Here is a 6000-nt window from a genome sequence, read left to right on the forward strand (position 1 = left end):
TAATTGGATGATTCGCTTCGATTTTTGCCTCCTAGGTTATCGCTCTCCAAAATATTGCGCGTTAAATGCTTTAAAAAAATCATTTAAGAAGCTTCTTTTTGTGAGGATCTGTTTATTGAATAGTAGTACTGCGTCACATTTCGTTTTTTCTTCTTATCTTTAGGAATCACAGATCTACTATCAGAAGGGCCAAGCGTGTTTGTGTCACCCATTAACTCGATAAATTCAAAGCAGTGTGAGAACTCCCTCCCGGTAAAGGCCAACCTTTCTGTCATTAATCACCAACTTAATTCACTGCGGTCCAGGGCGAATATCAGGGGATGCAATTCAGGCTCCACTGGAGACTCAAAGAAGGCGATGACAAATGCAACAACTGCAAAAAATAATAGCGACAATGTAATTTGTTACAGTGCTGTAACGCGTTACCGACAGCCTTTTCTCCCCTTGCAAGAGGCCGTGCATCTTCAGCGCTGCAACTCAGGTGTTTCACAAAAGGAATAAAAAAAAAAAGTCTCGAAGCAAAGGATAAATATGAATGCACTTCTTTCGATTTCGAAAACGCTGTTAATTATGGAGTAAAGCACATTTTGCTCATTCTAGAATTAAATAATAAACATTTACAGGAAAAACAAATTTTGAAGTAGATATTCACGTTTAACATGCACAGGTTCCATAGACACGTTTGTTTCTTTATTGCATTCTAATTAAAATATTTTTAAAATAAAAATTTATTATCGTTAAGTTAATTTTGTTAACTATCAAACTAATAATTTTAAAACGATTTATGCCCACCCCACTAATCCACAGAAATGTTATAAAATATCTTTTTATTGTTGATAAAAATAACAACTTAGTTTAATGTCACTATAAACACTATAAACACAGAACCAAACAGACACTTCAAACCCATTCTGATGTTTTCAAGGTCACTGTCGATAACTGCGGTAAATCTGTCCCTTGAAGAAATTAAAATAGTAATAATTTCTATTTGCAAAGGCCGTGGAGGCTTTAATGTTGTCGTAAAGAGGCAGCTCTTACAGCGCAGCATGTGGTCCTGTATTTGAAACAAAACAGCTGTAAACGCCTCTCAGTATAACATGATACAGGAGAAGGCTGCTCGGGGCGCTGTGGGTGTGTTTGTTTCCATTCTTAACTGGACTGTTTCCACTGTAAAACACACTGTGCGGCTGACTGAAAAGCCTGATGAAGGCGCGTGTTGATGAGGCTCCACGTTACGTCGGTGTGATACCAAATTAAGTGGATCATGTGTGGCACCTTTTATAGATTCAGTTTTCTCCCACCCACAGCAATACTAATAGCTTCTGGTCAGAAAGGAAAATATTTTCGTTGGCTGTTTTAAACGATGCGTGGGCAGAATGCAAAATAATAAAAACACCAATGCAGATGGATAATAATGAATTACATTTTTTATTTATTTTATTTATTATTGGATTATTTATTTTTTAATTATTAGTTTTTACTTATTTTTATTTGCGTAGTGACGATGGTGTCGTGCACCTGCCTCGCTCTCGCCCAAAACATCAAGTATCAGACCAACTCGTGGGTGACGGTGTTGTTATGGTGTCAGTGCAGGAGTGTCTGCTTTCTAAGCTGTCCTTGAACGCACCGTTACGGTCTGACAACTCAATCGGCAGCGGAGACGCACAGGTGTTCACCTTCACAGCAGCTTCACTCTGTTTGGAAGTGACGCGTCCTTTTGCGCTGTGACGTTGTCAGTTCTCATTGGTCAGCAGTCTCAATCCAAGACCATACATTAAAGCTTTTATCCAGACAGAACCCTTATTATTAAGGGTTGTGTCTTAATATATTATTTTGAAAGCTGTTGGTTGTATTTCTGAAGAGAGACATTGGAACAATAACTGGTGACAGAGCAGTTTTGATTCTTATGATTAGAATCAGTCTGCAGGTAACAGTTTGTACACAATGAAGCACCCACTGCTGGCAGATTTTAGATCATTGTATTGGTTTCATGACTTCTTTGCTAGCTTTAAACATTTTCAACAGTAATTTTGCTTCAAACCTTTTGATATTATTGCCTTAAACGTCTCCTACTTATGCCACCTGGCAAAGATGATGAAAATAATTACTGTTTTCATCATCATTTATTCAATTTTCTTTTTTTCATGATTTGCTTTTGAAATGTCACAAACATAATTTAATATTAATATTTAATATTATTATAATTCCCCAAAACAAAAACAAAATTCTTGTTTTGACCAGAACTTAGTACCTATCTAAGTAGAAAATGTTTGCCCCTTTTTCTTAAAAAGTAGTTGAAGTATGCAATAAATGCGATGAATTATAGTGGGAACAACTTCTGAATTGTGAGGTGGCCCAGACATCAAGCTCAGGTAGAATAAAATTAGAACATCCTTTTAAATTAAACATAATAAATTCCACTAATCTCTAACTGGTAACATTAATGGGTAATAACTGAGTCACAGACAGCGTGAACAAGATGCTGCTGTTATTGCAATGATTGATGAAGAGATCACAGTCCTCACACCATGAACATAAAACACCTGCTTTCATCATAGATGGATTAAGTGATTGAAGTTTGTTTCTGCTGAGCATGTTGTGTTGATCTACCATCAACAAGTCACCTCCTGTGACTGTTATGCATTATATGGTAGCATCACTGACATTCCCTGCAGGCTGCTGAGATTTTCAAATAAACATAAGCATTTCCAAGCTCTCCAACACATTTAAACACAAAGCTACTTCATGGCCTGAGCCCGCCGCCCCCCTCTCCGCCCCCAACCCTCTCATGGGAGTTGACTGTGGTCGTCCTAGTTGCCCTCTAATGGCCCACTGGGGCCCATTTAAGATCATAAAGAAGGATGACAAGAAGGTTCAGGCAGGATTACAGCATTACGGGTGAATGTTTGTCCTGTTTGACTAGCTTCATTACTGTGTAATTAGCCTGCTGACTGGAAGTACAGAGCATGCAATCTGATATGAAACATGAGATTTACATTGTTGATGTTTTGATATGTCGCCCACGGATGAGCACTTAGAACTGCCAGTGATACAAACTATATTACTATTATTATTATAATTATGATTATTGCAGTTTTAATAGTGTCAAATGTGGGTTTACATTTATATATGAAAGCTGCTTATTCTCATTAATTGTTCATGTTTATTGCAGAATTTTTAAATCATACTTATACAAATATACAAATATTACTTTTACAGTTTTGTTCAGGAAATCTTGCATTTAAGCATATTATAACCAGCAATCTATTTTTAATGTAATCTGAAAATGTTTTCCAGGAAATTATCAGATAAAAGTTACTGGATATGTTGTAGAGTAATTCAGTATTTTGTCAACACACATACAGACACTCACATGGTTCACGTGGCCAGATCTATTTATAGACGGTGATGGGATTCTGCCACTCAGTTGCTCTGTGATCAGGAGCGACCACAGCATGAACACTAAACAAGCCAAAAGGATAGCAGAGTTAAGACCTTTAGTTAAGACAGGACAGTTTAAACTGCAGCTTGGCACCATGTAAAAAAAGGGAAAATCACATACGTTCTTAACAAAATCAGCTCAGAATTGCATCAGTCATTGAACTTGCTGTCATTAAAACCTCTTCATGTTTGCTATAAATTTTCCTCATGATGATTTATGACCTCCTGCAAAGTAAGGTAGCTCTCTTCTGGGAAGCTGGGTAAGATTACTCTAATTTGACAATTGCTTCATTGCAACCTACAACATTTTATTTGAGAGTAACAGTGTAATATTCTTTGTTTATTTTAAATTATGCATACATTTTGCAAAAGTAAGACTAACAGCATCTTTCAGTTAATGTGAGAATTTAAAATTCTTTTTTTAATTTTTTTTAATTTGTTTTCAAAATTAGGAGTAGACCATTAAAACAAGATTAAAACACACAAACAGAAAAGAACTGTGAATCCAGAACTGCCAGAATTCCAGTATTGATTACTGACAAAGTGCTATCGGACCCTGATTTAAAACCAATAACACATAAACTCTTGTACTTTCCATGCCATTGCAGAATACACAGAGTAATCATTCACAGTGCAGGCTACAAAAAAAATAAGCGAACTCTTAAATGCTGTAACTTTAGCAGTAACAACCTACATAAGGCATTTCCTGTAGCTGTTCAAAATACTTTCCCAACACCGAGGGAACGTTGCAGGATCATTTGTTCAGCAGACATTTTTCAGTATTATCAATATTTGTGGGATGTCTTGATTAAACAGCCCTCTTGGGGTCATCCCGCAGCATCGGGTTAAGGTCAGGACTGACTGGGACATTTCTAAAGCACGTTTTTGTGTGTGTGTTTTCAGCAACTCTGTTCTTGATTTACTTGGTTATTCTCATGATGCATCAGCCAGCCAGGGCTGCCATGATGTTTTTAATTCATCGTTCACTGCCGCAAAGTGTCAAGACCTCAATGTATCAGAGCAAGTGCTCACATTTATTATGCTTCACAGCTGAAATGTGACTTTGGGATAGGTGTGCAGTGTTTTTTATTTATTTATTTTTATTTTCCTGCAAACATAGTGTCATGTATTTTTACATACTTTCTCTCTCGCCGTCTGTGTTTGTGTGTTTGAACAGGTTTCTTTCCAATACCACCATTTTTATTCAGGGTTTTCCTTAGTGGACATACAATATGGATAGTTTAATAAATTGCAGAGCTATCTGTAGATGTTTTCTTGTTACACTTTGGGGTTTTTTAACCCCTATTTAGAATTGTGTTTGGTATATTCTTTGAAGATTGGCCTCTCTTAGGGAGAGTAGCAATCTCGAATTTTGCAAATTTCTAGACAATGTGTCCATTTGTGGTTAGCAGTGTTGGGTAAGTTACTTTAAAATAGTAACTTAGTTACATTACTAGTTACTTCTATCAAAAGTAACTCAGTTACTTCAAGTTACTCGTTACTTTCAAAGTAACTAGTTACTAGGGAAAGTAACTTTGGTTTTACTCAGAATTCTCTTGTTAATGTGTTGCTTCCATAACTTTGCCAGTCTTCTAGCTTGCTTACTTGCCACAAGTGCACTGTGCCACCTACCAATAGAAAGGAAAAGATAATGTGCATATTTCCACGAGAGAAATCCCACGCCTGGACCGTCATTGACCGTTGCCATGATTCTAGCCTACGTCACAGCGTCATGTGTGCCTTTTACATCCAACACAAAAACTGCAGTCGTGATGCTTTGATTGTACTCAACTTACTGTACTGTAACTCGGAAATTCTGCCTTCTGAATAGGAAGATGTAGGTAATACCAGACTGCAGATGAGCTGCATACAGGACTGGACGGGCATTTTGACTAGAGACTGGCCCACCATTATAGGAAAAATCATAAAGCCTTTGAATGAAAACAAACGCTGTTGTGACAGTGATGTACACTGTTTTGATGGTATATATGCATCAATCGTTTGTTGTAAGATTGAGATAATTATTTTTTAAAAGCTAGACATTTTAAATGAGAATAAGAAAGGAAAGTATTTCTTTGTGCCCACCTCTCCCTGTTAATGCCCTACCTGGCCCTCCTGGCAAAACTTTGCTAGATCCGCACCTGCACAGTTACCAGCTGTCAACTACCTAAAAAGGATCCTGGGGTTATCTGTCTCTCAGAAACAGTTTATAACTTCCCTTCAACTCATTCATGTCACCTAAAAAGGTAAACCTGTTTCTCCATCACCTGTTCAGCTCTGATGATTCAGTAAGGACATCTCCTGGTTTCATCTTCATGTTTCCCTCTCACCAGATAACCAAACCGACATCATGACCAGCAGCTTTTTTGCAGCTGTGGCTCCAGCAAACATCAGCTGATACTAGAAATTAATATTAAATCAATTCTAACAACTGCTGATCAAGCTTAAAAGTGCTGCTGTTGTTTAACGCGACATCGGCTGGTTTCCTCTTTCTGGCGCAAAGTGGGCGATAAACAAACAAGAGAGACGATCAGCTGATCATTGATCAGTTTTCATGAT

The sequence above is a fragment of the Neolamprologus multifasciatus genome, chromosome 2, assembly GCF_963576455.1.
Source record: "Neolamprologus multifasciatus chromosome 2, fNeoMul1.2, whole genome shotgun sequence".
Taxonomy (NCBI): domain Eukaryota; kingdom Metazoa; phylum Chordata; class Actinopteri; order Cichliformes; family Cichlidae; genus Neolamprologus; species Neolamprologus multifasciatus.